Here is a 23,017-nt window from a genome sequence, read left to right on the forward strand (position 1 = left end):
TTATCAAACTTTGTCTTATCCCCGTTTCCAGTTATGGTATGTTATGTTAAAATTTTAAAGGTATTTCAATGAATTTGTCTAAGAAATTAATAATAATCAATTGCATTCCGGAGAACAAAGTTCCAGACGTTCGTTTCGTTTCGTTTTGTTTTGGGAATAACGTAACAAAAGCTTTTCTCTCTGCGTTGCCAGAGAGAAAATTCGAATGAATTCTATTACTTTGTTCTTTTCTTCTCAATGTACATGTATCTTGCCCTATTGTTGGGCATGTGAAAAGAAACATAGTAACAAAGCAATTTCAAAGTAAACATCTGATGGTTATAACTTATTGTACGAATAATAATAATGCGAATATTGCTTGTAAAATATATTAAATGTTCAGGAATAAATAATAGCAACCAGCAACGGTATACACACAATTATTATTATTATTAATAATCAACAGAAAGGTAGACACACAGCTTCTGATAAATGTTTAGTCTTGCGTTTATTCCATGGATAATTCATTTATGAAAGGAATTCTGTGTTATTCCTTGCCAACCTGTTTTTTTGCCTGAATAAACCTTTTTGCTCACGATATATTTGTACATACAACATTTTTCCTTTTTACTAACTTGAATAAGGCCGCTCCAAATGAAAATCAAAAATAAAGTCCGATGCCCCATTTTAAAAGTCGAAAATCCAATGGGAAAAAATTAAAAAAAAAGGTAAAAATTTAACCAAAAATGACCTTTATTGGGTGTATTTTCATAATTTTTCAACAACATTTCCAAAAAATTTTTGAAAAATTTTCAATTTTTTCTAATTTTTGTATTGAAAATCATGTTTTATCATAAATTTTCTTTTCTAAAATATTTTTCCTAAAATTATTAAAATTTTTTTTTCTAAATTTTTTGACAGTTATTTTTTTGAAAAAATTTTTAAATAAAAAATTCGTTAAAATTATTTTAAATAAAAAATTTTAAAGTAAATTAAAAAAAAAAGCATCAAAAATATTATTTAACGCTTAAAAATAGCTAAAATTTTGTCATTTTGTATGAAAAAAGTATTTCAAAATTTTTTTTTTTATTTTGCCCCCCCCCCCCCCCATTTTATTTTCAAAAATTTTGGACTTTATTTTTGATTTTCATTTGGAGCGGCCTAACTTGAATAAGAGGAAAAACGATTAAATTCCTCTGTATCGCAATATTTTGGTTAAACTTTTATTCATAAAAAAATATTTATAATGCTCTCGGTAAATAATTATAAATTCTTCTTTGTTCATAAAATAATAATAATAATTAATTCAACATGATTCTGCTGCACTCTAAATTTTGTCAGAGATGCATATTTGATGTGCATGCTTTGCCCTTTCACTTTACTTTGTGCACTTTGTGTGCATACCGCTTTTAATTGATATTTAAATTCGTTGCTGTTCGACTTAATTGCAACGAAGACTTGAACGCGAAACCCGCTTTTTGCCACAGAAAATAAATGCTTTTTTTCTGATAACGTCGCTTTCAATCGACATATCGGTACGCAATGCATCAATCAGCTTCATCAAGCAAGCGGTAAATAAAAAAAAATCAACATCCATTCCGATATGCAAATTTTCTTAATATTCAATTTTATGTTTTTTATGCAAAAAAAAAAATAAAAACAAGCACAAAAAAAAGAGGAAGGAGAGGAAAACAAAACTAACTAACTAACCGGACAAACATTGATAGTACCCGATAATAATAATGATGGAGATTGAAACTTGAGTCACGTAAGTTGGCATCTGAATGGACAACGCGTTTCCATATTTTTGATGCCACAGAGAGAAGTTGTTTGTAGTTGCCAATTTTCCGATTTTTTTTTTGTATTTACATTTTTTTCGATAGTTTTGCTGTTTGTTTGCATATGTGTTGTGCAGAACGCAATAATAAACAAATAAACAATGCACCGTTATTCTTCTTCGAGAATGAACGGGAAAGAACGCACACTGTCAGAGTGTCAGTCATCTGACAAAAAATTCGACCCATTTCAATAATGGCTCTTGCTTGCAATTGTTCTCGCGTTTTTTTTTTCGGGTTGTTGTAAAAAGTGTACGAGCAACAATAGAGCGATAGGCTTAAAAGCTGAAAAACAGATGCGCCCAGTCGTTTCCGCATTTCAATCAATATTTTCCCAATAAATTACTCTTTTTTATTTAACAAAAAAAAATAATAATAATAAAAGTATAAGGACACATAGTAAATATGTTACAGTGAACAATATCCATTTTTTTTCTCATATATTGAACTATTTTTTTTTTTTCATTGAATGAATTATAATTATTGCTGGAAAATATGAAAAGCACGCGAGGAATTGTAATAACTTGACACTGCTGACACAGAAAAAAAATACAACGAAATTTTGTTAAAAATAAATTGCGGTTTTTTTCATGAATGTGTGTAAAGTATGATTTAACGTTTTTTTGTTCAGTAAATTGAATAAATTTAAATATAAAAGTTCCAATTTAATCCTAAAAAGACATGAAAAAGGAAAAAACAACTTTAACAATTCCGGAGAGAGATTAGATTTTATTTCATTTCTAATGACTTCCCTCGAGAACGAGTGTTTTTACGTTAATTAGGTTGATGTTGAAATGAGTTATACTATTTTTTTTTCCTGTACGATAAAGTTGTTTTATGGTTCAACTGAAACTGCTGCAAATGCATTTCATACACCATTTTTATTTTAATCCTGTCCTCATTTTTTATGTGCGCCACACATTTTTTTATGATGAGAAATTGTTTGTTTATTATTCATACGCATGCTTTAGATAAATGCTTTAGGATATGTCCTTCGCTCTAATAAATACAAGTAGCAGCAACAAAAAAAAACTTCTTGCTTTGCATTGCAAGCAGATATTAATATCTCGCCATAAAAAATTATGGGTGACATCTTGGCAGGCAATTTGAGTAAGTTCGCTCACTTTTTTTTTCGTTCTTTCTTCATAGTTTGCCCAAAAAAAAAAACGAGCTTGACAGATATTGAAATTTTTGTAAGTTTGTTTTATTGATTTGATTTCTTCTTTCTCTTTCTGTAACTCTTCTTTAGCACACGATAAATGTGACAAGTTTATTTCCAAGCTGAAAGCGTGCTAAGAGAGAAAGTCTTCTTGTACCTTTAAATTAGTTTTTTTTTCATCGTGTCTTCACGTCGTGAAGGACAAAAACTTAAATCAAAGTCATGCTTTGCTCAAACCATGCCCAAATCCCCAAAAAATGAAAAGAGTTGGATTGTATATTGCGTGACTTATCTCTTTCACTGATCTCCAAGATATCTACAATGAATATGATGTTGAACATTGAAAAAAAAGGAAGAAGATAACTTCTGCAAATGAAATGTGTCACAAAATTCAATATTTACTTATTTATTTGAAAATATTTTAACATAACTGAGTGCGATTGGCATTTTTACAGTACCGTTATGTAGATAATTCTTATAGAAATAAATCAGTTACAAATTCAAAAAGTAATTTTCGAATTATTTTTTTATTTTTTTTTTTAGCAAAAAATTGAATTATTTCTCATAAGGCCGCTCCAAATTTATTTCGAACTTTTTGTCCCAAAAACTTTTTTTCAAAATGGGGGGGCAAAATAAAAAAAAAAATTTTTGAAATACTTTTCATACAAAATGACAAAATTTTAACAACTGGTTTATTGTCATTAATCAATATTTTAATTGTTTTTATGGTCTATATTGAGATTTGATAATTTAAAATATATCTCAGAATATTTCAAGTTAAAAATTTGAAATTTTTTTTCAAAAAAAGTTTGACAAAATTTTTTGAAAAATTTTTTTTAAAATTTTAATTCAAATGTTTTTAAATCAATTTTTAATACACAAATATCAATGTACAAACTCAAAACAACAATAATATTGATTAACGATCAAAAATTTAAAAAAAATTTGGCATTTTGTATGAAAAAAAGTATTTCAAAATTTTTTATTTTTTTTGCTCCCCCCCCATTTTTATTTCAAAAATTTTGGACAAAACTATTGAGTTTCATTTGGAGCGGCCTTACAAATTAAAAAAGTAATTTTTCATTTATGTTTTGATTTTTTTTAGCAAAAATTAAAAAAAATTTGTATTATTTCTCATAAAAAAAAATTAATTAATATTCATCTAAATTATTAATTCTCAAAAATTTTTCTAAAAATTTAAAAAAAAATCAAAATTTACGTAAAATGTTAATAGAACGGATTATTTTTTTCCATAAGAATTATCTACATTACGGTAAAATGTCATACAGTTACAAATCTCCAAATCTAAATCAATGGATATTGGTTGAAAATCGTCTGCGAGAACCACTGTGTCATCATCATTCTATCCTTTTTCACCTTTTTCATAAATTTATTCTATTATCATTATATTTATGCCATTCCAACACAGATATCGAGCAGCATGTGCAATGTTCATTGTGTGACAAGTAGAAAATTCTCTCTCTGCTTATATTCAAATTCATTAGAGCGAAATTGATGTGAATTGAATGAATGTTACAAAATGAAATGTCTGAGTCGTAGGTTGACTTTGGGATCAGCATAGCAGCGAATCGAATGAAGATAGCACATGCCATATCAGAGAAAAAGACAGGGCAAAAAAAAAATGTGAAATCGAATTGGTGTCATTTCATCGTCTTTTGCAGTTCCATTCAATTTCGAATCAAGAATAGAGTTTCATTCATGCATGAGTTAAAATGGTATGACAATACTCTTGTCTTGCCTCTTTCGTATAAATCAAGAATATAGTTTCCACGTGACGCAGGATACTCCTCAGGAATTGATTTTCCTCAAAAAATGTTTTTTTTTCACAAAATTTTTGCTATTCCATCCAACAACCATCGTCATCATCTCACTCACGTAAAAAACGAACCAGCTAAGAGACTCGTTTCATAAATAATTCACCGAGTCTCGTTAAATATGAATAATGAGGTAAAGCGCGTTGCGTTGTTGTTTTTTTTTTGCTTGTCAAGTCAAGCAAACGTTCCTTCAAGACAATGTTAAGAAGACAATAGAAGGTGAACTTAATTAACTTTAACTTCCTTCTTCCTTTGGAGTTTTCCTCCTACAACGAAAAAAAAAATGTTATTATGATGCAACGGATTAAAAAAAATGGAATAAAACTAATCTCCAACTCGCTGAAATCGTATGCAAGAAAAAAAAACTGAGGAAAAAACGGCAACGGCTAATTAACAGCAGATTTAAATATATTAAAGTGTGATTAAGATCTTCTTCATGGTTGCTTGCGAATGCACCACAAATGTTGTGCTTTATGCAAATTATCACGTAAAATGGCGACGGCGATGAGATGCATTTTATCTTTTCCTCTCTCTTTCTCCGTTGAATGTCTTAATTACAAATTAAATGAGTCGTTTAATGCGTTGTAAGATGGTCTTGATTTATTGGATTGCATCATAACCGCGTCAAAAGAATGATTGGATTTGGAAATCCAGCTGAAAATAGTGTTAAACATGTGTTAGTTGAGATAATGGTCGACGTTCGATAAAGTGTTTCAGTTCATCATCATCATTATTCCGCTATTTTCTATTATTTTACTGCCTTATCGCAGATCTTTTCCGTGAAACATCGTTATATTTTGCATATTGGAGAACAACAGTTGTTATTGTTTTGTTATACATTTTATGGAATACATAACACACTTTGCATCAATTCAGGTAAAGCCTCGTTTGTTCGCATTGTTATCATCATTGTGCTGTTTGCCGCGCGCTGTTATAAAGGTGCTCGTTTCAACAACAGCGTTCACTTAACAAAAATATTTATTGTTTATTACTTTACCAGTCATTGAGCACATTTTATTTGATGTGCAAATTTTGTGGAAATGAAATAAGTGAGTGAATGAGTTGGTTGCGATAAAAATTTTCATTCTGAAGTAGAAAAGGACGACAGACACGAACACGGTATGCTGCTATTTATTATACTTAAGTGCCGTTTATTGTTAATGTTGGTACCTTTTTTCATCGTTTCGATCATCGTCATCCTCTTATGTATGATAAATAATTGTTCGTTTGTAGATTTTGAGTGTGTCATAATCAGAAAGAGACTACTTAGATAGCAACACTCCAAAATTTGCCTCAAAGAATTTTTTGTGCCTGATATTAAGGCTGCTCAAAATGAAACTCAGTAGTTTTGTCCAAAATTTTGAAAAATAAAAAATTTTGAAATTTTTTTTTCATTCAAAAAGCCAAATTTTAAACAATTTTTGACCGTTTATCAATATTATTGTTGTTTTTTTGATATTTGTTAAGTTAAAACTGATTTAAGAACATTTTAGGCCGCTCCAAATTTTTTTTGAACTTTTTGTCCCATGCCCCATTTTAAAAGTCGAAAATTTCATCAAAATTGATAGTTTTTTGGTCTTTTTTCATATTTTTTCAAGAAATTTCCTAAAATTTTTTAAAAAATTTTCAATTTTTAAGAATTTTTGTAATAAAAATCGTATTTTAACATGAAATTTCTTCTTTAAAATTTTTTTCAAAAAAATTATTTTTCAAAATTTTTTGACAGTTATTTTTATGTTTTTTTTTTAAATTTTTAACTTGAAATACTCTGAGATAAATTTTAAATTATCGAATCTTAATGTAGATGCCATAAAAACAACTAAAATAATGATAAATCACAAAAAAATGTTAAAATTTTGTCATTTTGTATGAAAAAGTATTTCAAAACTTTTTTTTTTATTTTGCCCCCCCCCCCATTTTGAAAAAAAAGTTTTGGGACAAAAATTTCGAAATAAATTTGGAGCGGCCTTAGTTAAGTTTGAAAAAATGAATATTATAAAAAAAAACTCTCAAAATTTTTTTGAAGAAAAAATTACAGCGATTTTTATGAAAAATATTTTTGAAGAAGAAAACCAATGCTGAAATGCAATTTACAATACAAATTTTTTGAAAAATTAAAATTTTTTTTTTTCAAATTTCTTAAAATTTTATGAAATAAGACCGAAAGACGGAAATATTTTATGAAATTTTTTAGTTTTTTTTTAACTAAGGTTTCGGGCAATTTAGTTTCATTTGGAGCGGCCTAAATGAACATAAATATTGAGGAAACAAAAAGAATATAATTTGTTATTATTATCATTTAGATGAAGTGAGACTTTTTTCTAAAATTTATTCCGCAATTTTTCATAATAATATTTACTTCCTTCCCTCTTACATTTGCCTCACTTTTACACTAAATTCTCTACCCCTTTTGTACTCTTCTGATTACCACACGTGAGAAAAAGCGGAAATACTTGACATACTTTTTTGTGTGCTTTTTCTACTGTAAATTTATACGACGCGTGAAAAAGTGCAACAGAGAGAATTAGAAAAAGAGCTAAAAACGGTTCTTTAACATACAATTTATCACTTACAAAGCGAAGTGTAGAAAAGTAAATAATTGAAATTCATGTTTTTATAATCGTCGTGCTTTGCGTGATAGTGAATTAAAATATAAACTTTGTGTGGGACAATGAAAACAGTCGCTGCTGCTGCTGCTGATTTATATTCGAGCCGAAAATCTTGACATTAACATGCATCAATTATTTCATTTATATGGATTTACATGACAAGAACACCCAAGAATTATGTCACTTTTGTTACATATTTGTACATCATCTTCATCAACAACATTCAACATCATATCGAATGTCTTCCTGTCCAAATTTAGAGTGAAAAGATAAAAATTTTGTAGCTCATAGCAGGGAACATGTGTTGAACATTATGTTTCTCGTCTCTGACCTATTTTAAGACTATTTTAGTTATATTTTGCTATCTAACTATTATTATTATTATTCAGTATTAAACAAGAGGAAAAGTACAATTTGCTTCTTTTATTCTCTCTCATTGTTAAAATTGCAAAATTTTTGGATCACGTTTGTGTTACTTCTTCTTCTTCTATTTTCATTTGATGCAATGAAAATAGTGAAATTGAGCCGAATACTCTATAAAAGAGACATCAGTTTCAATTTATGGATTCAATTTTTATTAAAAATTGCCCAAGATAACGATCAAAGAACAAGACAACGTCAACAATAAGATGAATAGACGATGAAGATGCTCTCAAAATAACAGTAACATTAATAAAATACAAGAAAAAAAACATCAAATTTATATTTTGAACAGAAAAAACATTTGTATAACAAATGAGATGATCGCGTGAAATCACTTCTAATGGACTTTCATTAAACATTATGTTGTAGTTAACACAAACACTATACTCATTAAATTGTTCCGTTCATATAGTCGCCCAAAAAAAATTGACTTTTTATGCTTGGAAAATATTTGAGAGAAAAATAATAAATATGCACTCATTCATTTTTGACACACACACGCTATGGTCTTTTAAAAGGCGGCGCCCATTAAGTTATTTTCGTTTGATAAATATGAACTTTAGATGAAATTATTATGTAGTTGTAGGTGCGATGCGATTAATGAATGACATGTTGAACATTTTTTGTCGGTTTGTAAGAGATTATCTTTGGTATTCCTTTAATTTTTTTTTTTTTTTTGCTGAAAACTTGAAATTTTTCCAAATGTTCTTCAATACACCATAATCGATTTTGTTGTTCTTTTTTTTTACTTCGAAATTTATTGTTTTTGTTGTGAAACTTTTTTTTTTCATCTTGCCTAATAGTATTCAACAATAAAAGTGAAATATCGTTTCTCTTCATGATTTCCATATTTATGCCTTAAAGGAAAATCTCAATGTGTATCTGCTTAGAAAAATAAATACTTTTGACTCATTCTCGTTCCTTTGAACAACAACAACAAACACACAGAAAAAAGATAAATATTTTCAGAAAATGGAAAAATAATGCATAATGCATGTGAAAGAAATGCAATTGTGGAAATGAAATAAAAATACAAAACATAGCAATTCAATTTAAAAGTTAAAATTTATTGAACTATAAAAATACCTTTTGCCATTTCTTTCACATTTTTCATGTGAATCTGTATTATGTATGTAATGTGGCTTGTGCATTGTAATTGATTTCTAATCACAACCATTTTTTGGCTCAAATCGAATTTTTTCTCAAGAAAAAAAATCTTAAAAAGTGGCTACATAAAAAAATCTTAAAAAGATTTATTTTTGAAGTTGAAAACTTCTTTTATAACAGATTTTTTATATATTTTTTTTTGATATATTTTTTTATATATTTTTTATATATATATATTTTTTAATTTATTTTATTTTTTTTTTATATTTTTTTAATATATATTTTTTTTAAATATATTTTTTTAATATATTTTTTTAATATATGTTTTTTTATTTATTACTTTTTATATTGGCTCATAGAATAGAATCACTTAAGAGCCCATTAATGATCTTTAACCCGATATTGGTTGAGATAACTTTTTTATTTATATTTCTATGCGAAAATTCACTCAAGCGTTCCTCATATTTTTATAAAATATGATTTTCGATGATGATGATTTTTTCCCTTGAAAAAAAAAAATGAGGCTGGAATTGGATTTTTATTAAATTTGTTAAAAATTTGCTGTATAAATGCGGAATTTTAACGAAGTAGGAACGACGACGCTCTTACATGCGTTCTTTGGGAAACGATAAAATAAATAGGAATTTTAAAATTGCAAAAAGAGCTTCAGAGCGAAAATGCCAAGGAATATATCTTCTACCATAATTTAAATTTATAGTTGAGTGCACATTGAATAATAATGCAGTTAATACTTTAAAGTTGTTATGAAAAATTAAAAATGAAAATCGGAATTGACTTTTTTTTTTCGAGACTCGAGAGTTTTCCTGTCTCTGAAGAACACCCTTAATACTGTATATTAATTACCATGTCTAACGATCATATTTTTTTATCGCTTGCCTATCTCTCATAAATTTGTTACGGTTTTCTAAGCACTGTAATTTTTTTGCTGCTGCTGTTTCTCGTATACCGTTCGAATGCAAAAATGCACACATTTATCATGTGATATAAAATAAAATAAACAGAACAATAATATTTTTTTCTGTATGTTAACTACATCATGCTTCTTACTTATGATTATTATTATAACGACGACGACGACGTGTTTCTTGTGCTTTTTTTACTGTTTTACCATATTTTTCATGTAAATCCCAATGCGATGCCTATTTTATTTTATAACTCGGTACACTTTTGAATGTTTTTTTGTATCTACACTACAAGGTCTTGCTTGGCATTTAGTTTGAATAAATTTTGTACAATTTTGTTCTCACTTACGTTCATGGATTTGCATTCTTTGTGCATTTGTACAGTTTGTATTCTTTTTTTTTATATCTTTGTGCATCAGCGATTTTTATTCTTTTTCATAACATTTCTGAACAGAATAACATAATATTATTTTTATTACATATAAATAATGTTTATCTTATAAATATGTATTAATATATGTGACGGAATTTATTTGTTTATCTTACCTTCGCAAAATTCCAATATTCTGTAATGTTTTCTGTAAAGTTTTCTGAAAATAGAAAAAATAAAAAAAAAATCGATTAAAATATTATTCAACAATCATTATCGGAATTTTGTTGCAAAAAAAAATATTAATTTTAAAACAATGGGTGTTATTGATGTTATTTTTGCACAAAAGCAATTCCATAAAAACTATCGTTCTATCGGTTAAAATTACAAGTTGGGTGTTTCTGACAATCAATTTATGATGTGAGTTATGAGTAGCACGTTATTTGATGTAAAAATACAGAGAAAATGTGAAAAAAATAAAAAATTGGTTCGATAAAACGACGATAAAAATGGAAAGAATTGTGAAAAAATGAACAGAATAGAACTGTTGCTACACTTATTCTCATTGTGTAATATATTTTATGATAAAAAGGATGAAAATTATTTTTGCTCGTTTCTTATATAGAAAACACACATAGCTTCCAGATATTTTTCGCAAACAAGTTAGTTTATTGTTCGTCTTTATTTTTATTATTTCTTGAATGACGGCAGACTGAAGCTTTCGGATTGACATTTTATTTTGTCGTTCGTTTCACGGTTTCAGGGACGTGAATGCGATGAATAGAGCTTTTTGATCTCTTTTAATATTCTGAATTGAATATTTTTGCGCAATTCAAACCACGTTGCGACACATATACACAGGAGGATGATGATGATGATGCTAATAATAATAAAGCAGGTACTCATAACAATAACAATAATATTACCATACATTTATTTTAGAAAAATAAACAAAACAATATTCATGTTTTTTGCATTGATAAATTGTCAAATACAGACAAATACTTTGCATCTCCTGCGTCATAAATATGTATATGTTGTCTCTGTGAAATATTCACTACTTTTATTATTTATAAATATACATAAAACATGAAAAATTTGCCTGTACGAGCTCAAAATTTGATTGAGTGAATGGTAGATAAGAACCGGGCTCGGTAGAATATGAAACAGAAGCAATCTCTACTTAAATAAATGTTTGTGCGATGATGATATGGGGAGAGTCTGTATATTGGCCGGAGGCAATGAAAACAGATATGAACATAAAAATATACATTTTTTTTTACTCCAAAACAACTTCCAACATATATTGAGACATTATTATTATTATACTAAAGCTGGTCTAACATCGAGCAAGCAGCTATTTTAATCTGAAATCTCGCTCAAACACAAACTTTAAATTGTTTTATTAAGATGATAACAACGATGTAACCTGCCGAGATTAAACGATGTAATAATAATCCAGAATAATGCGAATAATGAAAAACAATTTTAATATTAAAGTTTCGTCTTTACAAAAGCAAGGCGCTCAATCGTTGTAAGTACAGGATATTATGGCATTAGATAGATGCTGGACATACACTGTGGCAAATTGTGTAATAATGATGATTTATTGGAACATTACATACATGTGCAAAAATATTTCCATTTCGCTAAGCTATAAAGCCATATCTAACATTATCGTCCTCGTAGTTTAACGTAATTAAAAACGAGATTTAGGCTAAAAGAAAATTCAAAAATGTCTTCGATTTTTACTTTTTTAATTTTTTAGAAAATTTATCAGATGAAAAATTTTAAATCACTTAAAGGCATTTCCAAATTTTTTCCGAGTCAAATTTTGTCCCAAAAACTTTTTTAAAAATGGGGGGGGGGCAAAATAAAAAAAAAATTTTAAAACTGTTTCATAACAAAATGCCAAAATTTTAACAAAAATTTTTTGGCCAAATTTTTTCATGAATATTTAAAAAATGTTAAAATTTAAAAATTTTTTTTTAAAAATTTTTAAGTTGAAAAATTTTAACAAAAAATTTTTTTCATAAAAATAACCGTGAAAAAAAATTTTTAAAAAAATTTTTTGAATTTTTTTTACGAAATATTTAAAAATTTTAAGATTTTTAACTTGTAAAATGAGAAAATTTTAAAACACAAATAAAATGTAAAAAATGAAAATATTTTGAAAAATTTTTAAAATTTCTTAAAAAAATAAAGAAAAAGACCAAAAATGGTCAATTTTGATGAAATTTTTTACTTTTTTTTTTTTATTTTGCCCCAAAATTTTATTTTAAAAAAATGGGGCAGGGGACAAAATTTTAAAAATTTTTTTTTGCGGCCTAAAGGCATTTAAAAAAAATTCGTTAAACGTATTTTTTTTAATTTTTTTTTTTTCAAAATTTTTAAAGAAAAATCAAAAAATGAAACAAAATTTGAAAAATTTTTTTAAGATACAAAAATTAATTAAAAAAAATTTTTTTTAAAAATTTTTTTTTTTCAAAATTTTTGTTGAAATACGTTATAAATTCATTTTTTCATTATTTTTTTAACTTTTAATGATAAATGTACTTATTTTCTGCAAACATTAAAAAAATTGCAAAATCTTGAAATATTCAAAATTCAGGAAGTTTATGAAATCGAAAACATTTTTGATTTTTGCATCAGCCTTACTTGTTATATTATTCGTTACACAATCGCTGCAATTCACTCAGTTAGCGTAGACGAAGGTATATTTCTCAGAAAGATCTTCCTTTAGTATTAAATTAAAACTGAAATGAGGCCGAACTGTGTTTAAAATTAAGTGCTCTCTCGTTCTCGGCAAATCTCTCTTGTGTGTGTGTGCGTAATTGCTTTCATTTAGCAAGTGTTGTATGTTGATGTAAAAGAAACGAGCACCAAAACCCAAGAATAATTATAATAGAAATTAATCTTAATCGTGCACAATTCATCGTCGACATCGTTGGATGTCTTGATAAAAATTAAGACAACATCAAGGAGTGGTTAAATTTCGTGCTTTCTTTTAATTTTATCTTTTTTTTTCTTAACTGAAAAAATAAGGTAGAATTTAAACGCCATTCCAACAAGTAAATTACTTTAAATTGAATTAACATTTATTTTTTCATTATAACACTTATTATTATTTTACCATTGGATTATGTTTTACATTATTTTTTTCGTTGTTTCCATTCATGCATCGACGACCTACAATAACAACAGTATCAATAGCACAGCAGCGTAAAATGAGAGTAATTATGGATCAGTTTTTTTTTACAGAAAATGTATTGTGCGGGCACAATTTACTTTTTAATTTGATTGTCTTTTAATACTGATTAATGGGTGTCATTGATCACATGGAATGGACAAATAAAATATTCATTTCACGTATTAGGTAACGACAAAATGGTCAGTATATGTAGCGAATTATACAAAACGGTAACACACTTGACTTGCATTTTGATAAAAATAAAATAAATTACTCGTGTTGATCAATCGCTTTTATTTCGTTGCTCTCGATATACAACCAGCATGCAATTATTTTTTAATATAAATGATTCAAATATTTGACCGAATATCTGCTGCTCCGCAATATGTCAACGATTCTTTTCCATGAACTTATATCTGGGGCACGATAATTATTATTTTATCATAAAACATGATCTCTACCTACTGATACGTTGTTTGCAGAAAAAACAACGCGCACTGCATGCTATTATGAGGCCATGCAAAAATATCATATCATAAATTGATTTTTTATATTTTGTTTGCGGTAAACATATTTAAATTATGAAACGAATAAAAAGTGTATTGTTGACGAGTTTCATTATAAATAATTTCTATAGCCTTATAAATGCATTAATGATCGATCGGCAAGAAGAACTTTTCTCTTTCCCTTTCTGCGATGCGAACCGATGAATGAAGCCATCAAATGACTTTGCAAAAAGCGTAGTTGTCGATTTAACGGCACATCAACATTCTTTACAATATGTAATGCAAATAAAAAGAAGAAGAAGAAGACGTTGTCTTTTGTAACATATTTTAAATAATATGCAAATCCGCCCAAAAGCATGACACTTCAAAAAAGCAGTTATTTGTTCAAATATTTACCCGAGTAAGAAAAACCGAAAGAAAAAAATTTGTATAAATGGTTAAAATAATAACAATAATTTTCCAATATCATTTCTCATGTCATATAATATTGTTTATTTTTATGTTATCATCATCATTTTTTCATCAGTTATTATCATTATTACATTCAGAAATTATAAAAGCTGTCGATTTTTATTTTTTTTTTTTTTGATTAAAAAACTTGTTCAGGACAAGTTTCATGGGAAGGCGTTTGACGAAGAGAAAAAATTTTTTTTTTCCAAATTTTCAATTTTTTTTTTTTTTTTTTTTTATTAAAAAACTTGTTCAGGACAAGTTTCATGGGAAGGCGTTTTACGAAGAGATAAATTTTTTTTTTCCAAATTTTCAAAAAAAATTTTTTTTTTTTTTTTTATGAAAAACATCGTTCAGGACATGTTTTATGGGAAGGCGTTTGACGAAGAGATAAATTTATTTTTTCCAAATTTTCAAAAAAAAAATTTTGAAAAACATATTTTTGATTTTCAAGTTTCATGGGAAGGCGTTTGAAAAATTTTTTTTTTTTTTTTTTTTGATTAAAAAATTTTTTTTTCAGTCCCATGAGGATTTTCTGGGAAGGGGGGGGGGAAATAACAAGTTTCATGGGAATTTTTCTTAACGTTTGACGAAATTTTAAAATAATATAAACTAAAATTAAAAATTTTTTTTTTTTGATTAAAAAACTTGTTCAGGACAAGTTTCATGGGGAGGCTATTGACGAAAAAAAAATTTTTTTTTTCCAAATTTTCAAAAAAAAAATTTTTTTTTATTAAATATTTTGATTTTTTTTTTTATTGATACTTGCGGAAATTACAATCTCAACCACAATTTTGTAATCTATCTGCCTCTTCAAAAACTTATTTCCATAATGTATGAATGTTATGTAAGTCAAGAGTATTTATGAGTGCTTCGACGGATAGTAGTTGCTTGCTTAAAAGTAAAGTGAGTTGCGCACTTATATTTTCAAGCACATATCACATTTCGCCATTAGTATCACACGCATCAATTGGTGAGTCAATAACGTCATTTACAATCACGTCGTTGTGTTTTCATGTCGTCCGCAAAACAAAATCATAATTAATCCAATTAAATTTTTGAATATTTACTGCCAAAAACTTGTTATCGCGATGCATAAAATTCATAATAATTTGTTACATTTTTCGGATAAAAAAAATATTTACACACGTTTTTATCACCGAACCAAATTGAATTTATATCAAAATTTTATTGGGTTGTTGTATTTTATTATTATTAAATTAATTTATTGATGTCTGATGTGTATTCATGATAAAATAAAAATAAATAATTATATTAATGGAAGTACAACAACGCAAATAATTAAAGTCAAATATAGCATAGAAAAGTTCTGTGTATTGAAGGAACATTAACTTTATTACTTTTTTATACATAAAAGAATATTATTTACTTAAAAAGTTTTTTTTACTGAATTAAATTCCTAAACTTGACATGAAATGGAATATTTTTACGTTTGTTGGATCATTTTGGTCATTAATTTTTACACATTAGAGAAGAACAAAAAAATAATTAACGATATAAATTACTACAGACTTAATTATCTGAAAATAATGATGTAGTAATTTTGTCTCTCTCTCATGCTAGATGTAAACTTGGATATGGAGAGTTAAGTAATAAATTAGTCGTTTCTTGTTAGATATATATCATTCTTCCTCAAATATAAATTTGTTAACGAAAATATGAACATTTGCGTGTGTATGAAAATTATGAGGGAATAAAAGACACAAAAATGATGTGTCATATTTAATTACTGACAACAAGCACGATGACTTCGACAAAAAAAAATTTCTTCGAAACACCTTTCTGTCAATGGGATTGCTTCAAATATTGTCATGGGAATCATAATTTGTGTAAGACACGGTCCATTACGTATCTCAAGTTTCGTCCCGAGGGTATCAGAGACAACAAGAAATCTGTCTGTTTTGGAAAATAAGGTAAAAATGTTCATTGTATATACTACAAAATTGTATATTTTATTGCGAAAATTATTTGAATGATTGTTATTATCTTTCTATTTTGTTGTGTCTCTCGTAGTTTATGCCTTGTAGTAAGTTGCGTTGAAAAACGACAACTGTGCCATTTAATTTGCAAACAAAAGAGTACATAATATGACCATTAATAATAATAATGATGATGATAGTGCTTGCTGTTGTGTATAAAATTTCTTTTTTTCTTCTTTCCTTTCCTGAGATGAGCGAAGATAAATGCAATGCGTGCCTTTTCTTTTTGTACTTTGCCAGACAAGACTTTTTTCTTCTAAGATGTTAGATTGGATAATTTCCTTTTGTTTAGTTTTTATTGCATTTTCTTTGATAGTATTTTATCGTCGCCTCGTTCGTATGAAGTAAAGTGTTCTAATTGAGACTTTCCACATAATTCTTAAACACAACTTAAAATAAGTAGTAAATTTGCTGTTTAATGAGGGAAGAAGATTTTCACAGATATCGACTATGCAGGCAAAATTAAAAATAAAATTTATTAGTTTCTTGACCCTTATCACTTTGCTTGCTGTTTAATACTGTATTTTGCTATTCAGTGGTAGAGAACATATTTGATACATATTTGTTACGTTGCGTCGTATTCGTCGGTCTTTTCTAAAAAAAAAAAATTATTTTATAGTAAATATATTGTAATGTATTCCTTCCTCTTTCCATACATAATTCTCTTCATACCTTTACCTTGCCAACAATTCGTGCTAGCTAGCTTAGCTGAATGAAATCCGAACAACAACAACGAAAAAACCTTAAACATATATTCGTAACATAAATCTTAACATTTAACATGTGAACAATGTTGCAAGCCTTGCCTTGGCAAATAAATAGTCAGGTGAGAAAGCTTCGAGTATTATTTGTTATATTTTAAAATACACGCAGTCAGCTAAACAGACACGAAACGAAAGAAACAATCGTGTGCAAAAGGTATATCATTTCATCTTTTTTTTTTTTATTTTCGTACTGCAAGAGTCTGAGAGAGAGAACGAAGTGCTTTGAGAAATGAAATAAAACGTTAAAACAAAATTTATGTACACTCGAACGGAAAAAGTTAATCCAAGAAAGACCATATAATAATAAAATAAAATAAAAAGAAAAATAAATATTAAGAAAGAGATCAACTGATTTAAAATGTGTGCAAAGGTAAATAAAATGTAGTTGTGTGTAAATATAAACCACTGCTTCTTCTTTATATTTTTTATGTGTTTGTCGTGAAGTGAGTTTGCGTTTTATACAAAAAGCAACAAAAAAATTTGATTTCCAAATTTTGCATTTAGGCCGCTCCAAATGAAAATCAAAAATAAAGTCCAAAATATTTAAAAAATAAAATGGGAGTCAAAATAAAAAAAAAAAGTTAAAAATTTCATACCAAAAATTAACGATTTTTGGTGTATTTTCATAATTTTTAAAACGTTTTTTTGTTTTTTAAAAATTTTTGAAAAATTTTCAAATTAAAAATTGATTTTAGATCATTTAAAGTTAAAAATTGAAAAATTAAATTTTCATAAAAAAACTTCAAAAAATTTTTCATAAAAAAAATTTTTTTTTTCAAAATTTTTTGACAGTTATTTTTTATGAATTTTTTTTTTTTTAATTTTTAATATGAAATTTTTTAAATAAATTTTTTAAATATTGAAAAATTTTAAAGTAAATTTTAAAAAAATGTCTTGAAAAACTATGAATTTAAAGACCAAAAATTGATAAAAATTTGTCATTTTGTATGAAAAAAGTATTTCAAAATTTTTTTTTTTTATTTTGCCCCCCCCCATTTTATTTCAAAAATTTTGGACTTTATTTTTGATTTTCATTTGGAGCGGCCTTAATGAAATTTTCATTTTTGGCTTTATACATTCAATATATGTAAGTGTTTTTATAATCATGTCATCCATTTCAAAAAGCGTTTTTCTTCTTGCAATTTTATTTCTTGTCATAAATTGCATTTATATTACAATTTCCTCCATTTCACTTCATTTCATTCATCTTCAGTGAATATTCTTCACAGCACTCATGATGATGATGGTATGGTTAGTAAGTGCGTTGTTAAATTAAACGTAGAAAAATTAAAGCATTAATAATATAAAACAAGTTATCCGCTTCACTCATCTTTTGCCAGTCATAATCATGACCATCATCTTACACAATTTTTTCATACTTTTTTTTTCGTTGTCTCCGTTGTCGTTATTCTTTCAAGAAAAAAAAAAAAAAAAAATAATACGAAGAAAAAATGAGGTACATGAATGAAGGAATAACATAAAAGTGCAATGAACGCTCCATTCCATTATTATTAAATATACTGAAATGGAGCACAGCATGTAATTGTGTGTTTGTCTCCGTTCTTCGCTGTCCTCTACTGCGAAGCAGGCAGTTCATTATATTTCATATTAATGTAATAGCGATACATGTGTTCGCTATCATTCTTTTTTTTTTTTTTTTGATTCGCTGTGTGTAGTGAGAAATTAAAGTCAAGATTGATACATATTATGCGTTTTGTTATAAGGTACATGAGTGTCGTTTTGTTGGATGTTTTTATGTTATAAAAAAATATAAAAACTGACATTCCTTAAGCATAACCAAACCACGATACGTTTATGATTGACTGACCCGCATAATTTTATCTCTTTTTTGTGCCTCTAAAGAACTTTTATTGTTCAGTTAATGTTTGTCTAACACGAAGTCAGGACATGAAAGTCGAAATTTGTCACGATGATGACGTTTCAAGTCTTTTGTAGTAGTATTTATTCCGAAGATCAATTACAAGTTTCCTTATTTATTTAACAAGCAGACAAGAATGACTATCGAAAAAAAAAACTAAAATTGGAATGGAAACTATTTCATAACTCAACGTTTTTTTTTCATATTAGGCCGTTCCAATTTTTTTTTTTTGAAATTTTTGTCCCATGCCCTATTTCAAAAGTCGAGAATCCAAAAAAAAGTTAAAAATATCATAAAAAATTACCGTTTTTGGTTTTTTAAAATAATTTTTCAAGGAATTTTTAAAAAAATTTAACTTTTTTAAAATTTTGTATTGAAAATGATATTTTTACAAAAAATTTCTTCTCTAAAAATATTTTTTCGAGGTAATGTTTTCAAAATTTAAATATTATTTTTTTATGAAAAATTAATTTTCATTTTTTTAATTCCTTTAAAATCAATTTTAAACAAAAAATTATTTATATATCTTGAATTGAACTGGAAAGTGCGGGAAACTTGAAAAATTGAAACAATTAAAAATTATTTTTTTTTATTTTTTATTCCATACCTAATTAAAAAAATAATTATTTAAATTAAAATAAATTAAAATATTTAAAAAGTTTCAAAAAAAATTATTAAAATTAAATTAATAATTTTTTATTGCGAAAAAAAATATTTTCAATAATAAATTATTTATTTAATGAAAAAAATGAAATTTTAAAATTAATTTTGAATTTTTAATTTTTTTTCAAAAATTTTTCAAAAAATTTTTTGCCTAAATTTATTTTTTAAAAAAATGTTTTTAAATTATTTGTAAAATAAATTGATATATTTTAAAATTTAATTATAAATGTTTTAAAAACAACAAAATATTTCAACTGTCAAAAATTCATTGAATATTTGTCATTTTGTATGAAAAACTATTTCAAATCTTTTTTTTTGTCCCCCATTTTATAAAAAAAGTTTTTGTGACAAAAAATTCAAAAAAAAATTGGAGCGGCCTTAAATATATTTTGAGTATGTACAAATTTACAAACTATAACCTTTTTTTACTCCGCTTCATGTAATGCATTTTAATGTATTTATAGACGTTTTTAAGTCAATTCAAGTCAAAATCCCGATAAACATCTATGTGCACGATTTTTATTATTACTTTATGTATTATTTGAAAGTTTAGTCTCCTTAAATTTTTTTGCAAAAGTCTTATGTAACACCGTTTACTATTGTTTATTGTTGAATTTCTGATAAATAGACTGAGGAGACCCGTTGACAACTAAAACTAAATGAGCCAATTTTTATTGATATACAACGCAGAAGTGATGAAAGAATCCATTAACTGCCTCTGTGCGATGGGCAAATCGTGTTAGCATGTGAACATGTTACATTATAATAATAAAAGTAATAACAAGTGAAGATTGTTCGGAAGATTGATTGTATAAGGTTGGGCATTCTTTGGTAAACATGCGACGACCTTTTAATAATATTATTGTTCATATTTATAGGCGTTTATGTGACGATTTGTTATTCTCTCGTTTTTTTTTCATGTATTTTTACCGTGTTTGTGTGTGACAAATTGCTTTTTAGTCTTGTTCACGCTATAGCATGCAAAAGGAAGAAGAGCTCGGAACATGAAAAATATATTAAAACAGTATTTAACTACACACCATATAATCCACAAAAACTTATATTTATAAAATAAACCATTATCATCACCACATAATCCTCCCCAATTTTATAATCAAAAGGAACACAGTAATCTCTACTGTTCTTACGAACGCAGAGTAAAAATTAGCATGAGATTGCGTTACAAATAACCTTCTAAATGATCACCTAATTAAATGTTATATCTTGCTTTGTGTTAAATTTCTACTTTCTCTACTATTATTAAATGGAATTTGGTGTGAGTAGAGCCCCTATCGTCTGAAAAACTGATGGCAGCACAAAAAAGAAGATTTATTTTCAGTGACGACAGATTATGATAACTAACCATGACAAAAAGCCAACTTTCCATTTCCCGTCTCTGAATGTCACGAGGGAGTATCACAAGTAACTTCTGTATATTTGTTTAATGTTATAGAGATTAAATTTGTACAAAAATTATATTTCTGCTCAGAACATTGGATACTGTGGCAAAGCAAGAAAATATTTATAGATAGAGTACGAAAGTTAACATTCTATTATTTTCAGCTGAATCATCATTAAATTCTTGTTCATTTCTTGCTTTTGGATCGATAACGGGCTTTTGGTTTTGCGCTGATAAGCGAAACGTATAATGAAACAAATAAAAATTAAAAAAATATTTTATGAGAGTTGAGAAAAATTATGAAAAAAAGTTTTCTTATAGCATGTCAAACCGACAAATTTATCGGTTTATTATTAATTCTCAAAACAAATATCGTAACAACAAAAAGTTTAATTAAATCCTATCAGAACAAGCAAAGCAAATAGTGATGACTGCAAAATAAAATTACAACATCAATAATGCAAGCAGGTAGTAGTAGCGAAGAGGAGAAGATAAGCTGATAATTTAATTTTCTGTAAAATATTGTTCAATGTTTAGTTCACTTCGGTGTGCAAAACTTGTATATATTTATGATTTTCACTTAAAAAGGTGCCAAAAACTTTTTCATTTTAGCTTCGAGTGTTCACTACTTGAATGAATAAGGCTCAAAATAAATAATTTTCACCCTTTTCTATGGATTGCTCAACTCACAGTAGACGTTCGAGATGATGATAGTCAATTGGATTTTAAATAACAAGATATTAAAAAATAAAGTATAAATCCGTTTCTTGTTCACTTCACTTCAGTTCATTCGGATAATAGTAAATATGTATGTATATGTACAAATGCCAGCTAAGGGAACATCAATGGCATACGGCAAAACAAGGACAAAACTTTATGTTTTGAAAATTGTTTTAAATTGATTTTATGACTTTTATCTTACTTTTCTCCTCAGTTTTGTACAATTTTAGTTGGGATTCAGCATATAGCCTGGATGATCGTAAATGTCAAAGTTACTTCGGGCCATTTTCTTTGTGTATTTCTGCCATTTGCTTTTAAAAACAACAACATAATTTTCGTTTCAATCGTCATCTCGTCGACTGACATTTCAACGGATCTTGTATTTTTCCGTAAAAAAAGTAAAGCATAAACTTGTCACATAGAAATAAACTTTTAACCTATTTAGGTGTGTCTCCGTTACCATTTGGATATCCATTTGAGATAAGGCTGTAACTACAATTTTGTGATATTTTTCTTGTTTGAAAGCCCTTTTAAACATTTTTGTAGTATATGTTCCATATATTTACTATTTTGTTTCTGGGTTTTATTATAAAAAATCGAAAATTTGATAAAATTATTAAGGCCGCTCCAAATTTTTTTCTATGTTTTTGTCCCATGCCCCATTTCAAAAGTCGAAAAACCAATGGGGCAAAAAAAAAAAAAGTTAAAAATTTCATCAAAATTGACCGTTTTTTGGCCATTTTCCATAATTTTTCTAAAAATTTTTAAAATAATTTCGATTTTCAAGAATTTTTGTACTGAAAAAAGAAATTTGACATAAAAAATTAATTCTCAAAAATATTTTCAAAAAAAATATTTTTTAAAAATTTTTGACAGTTTTTCTATGATATTTTTTTGTCAAATTTTTAACTTGAAATACCTTCAGATTAATTTTAAATTACCTAATATTAATGTGTATACCATAAAAAAATCAAAATTTTCATAAAGGACCAAAAATTGTTTAAATTTGGTCATTTTGTATGAAAAAGTATTTCAAAACTTTTTTTTTTATTTTGCCCCCCCCCCCATTTTGAAAAAAATGTTTTGGGACAAAAACATCGGAAAATTTGGCCTAACGAAGTTTAATGAAAATGACAAAAAATTACATTTTTTAATTTTGCATGATTTTAATTCTGAAATTGCAAAAATTGTTTATAAATGGTTGTA

General features: G+C 26.8%; 1 protein-coding gene across 1 annotated transcript in view; it reads right to left on the reverse strand.

Annotated features, from left to right (window-relative positions):
- LOC134827133 (leucine-rich repeats and immunoglobulin-like domains protein 1) overlaps window positions 1-23,017 on the reverse strand; it is a 39,870-nt gene that overhangs the window by 14,299 nt on the left and 2,554 nt on the right. The window contains exon 2 of the mRNA XM_063839682.1: window positions 10,417-10,460. The gene's annotated coding sequence lies outside the window, so the exon portion shown is untranslated. The remainder of the gene's footprint in view (window positions 1-10,416; window positions 10,461-23,017) is intronic.

Source organism: Culicoides brevitarsis, chromosome 1 (genome assembly GCF_036172545.1).
Source record: "Culicoides brevitarsis isolate CSIRO-B50_1 chromosome 1, AGI_CSIRO_Cbre_v1, whole genome shotgun sequence".
Classification (NCBI taxonomy): domain Eukaryota; kingdom Metazoa; phylum Arthropoda; class Insecta; order Diptera; family Ceratopogonidae; genus Culicoides; species Culicoides brevitarsis.